The sequence below is a fragment of the Wasmannia auropunctata genome, unplaced genomic scaffold, assembly GCF_000956235.1.
Source record: "Wasmannia auropunctata unplaced genomic scaffold, wasmannia.A_1.0 LD335801.1, whole genome shotgun sequence".
Lineage (NCBI taxonomy): Eukaryota > Metazoa > Arthropoda > Insecta > Hymenoptera > Formicidae > Wasmannia > Wasmannia auropunctata.
This window is the reverse complement of record NW_012027089.1, coordinates 16,378-17,374: the sequence shown is the minus strand read 5'-3', so window position 1 is coordinate 17,374 and position 997 is coordinate 16,378.

Sequence of the window (997 nt, the reverse complement as noted above, 5' to 3'; positions counted from 1 at the left end):
ACAATAATTGGAAATTTCGAATGGAATTGTTCTTAGAGGAACTAGGACTTCTCGAATATGCGCAACGTCCCGTTCTCGACGAAGCTGTTGCTCAAATTACCGCAGGGGAAGAGCAAGCAGTACGCGAACAGCGTTTGGATGGACTGAAGAAGAAGGATCTGAAATGTCGATCTCAAATAGTACAAAGGATTTCGGACAGCCATCTGGAATACGCAAAGGACAAGCCCATGGCATTTGCAGTCTGGCCAGAGTTATCGAACGTGTTCAAAAGACGAGGTATGGCCAGTCAATTGTTATTACGCAAGAAATTATTATCTATGAAGTTCAAGTCAAATTTAGAAACCTTATCTTCACATCTCTTAAAATTTGAGCAACTCGTTCGCGAACTGAAATCTACTGGTGCAACGATGGAAGAACTGGACATTGTTTGTCACCTTCTGTTAACCATGCCGCTTGATTATGATGTCGTGGTAACCGCCCTCGAAAAGCTTTTAACAGAGAATCTAACCTTAAGTTTCGTAAAGAATCGTCTGTTAGATGAAGAGGCAAAAAGGAAAAGCGGAAATAAGTCGGGTAAACAAGATACGCATCTACAAACAGCGTTTGCAACGTCGTCATCGAATTATCGGAAAAACAAGACTGGAAATGCATCGAAAGATGGAAAAGACAACAGTCAAGGGCAAACATACAAATTTAAATACAAATGTCATAACTGTGGGTTAACTGGACACCGAAGATCTGAATGTAGGAAACCAAAGTTGGCAAAAGAAGATGATCAATTTACGAGCAAGGTAAATCAGGCATATTTCGCCTCGAAGGAAGATGAAGAATTCTGCTTTATTGCTTCAACAAATGTCATCGACGATAGCGAAACTATCAGCTGGATACTCGATTCTGGAGCGTCAGAACATTTAATAAACAATGAAAGTCTTCTGACTGATGTGCAAAACTTAACTCAATCTGTTAAGATAAGAATTGCAAAGTCTGGAATAATTTT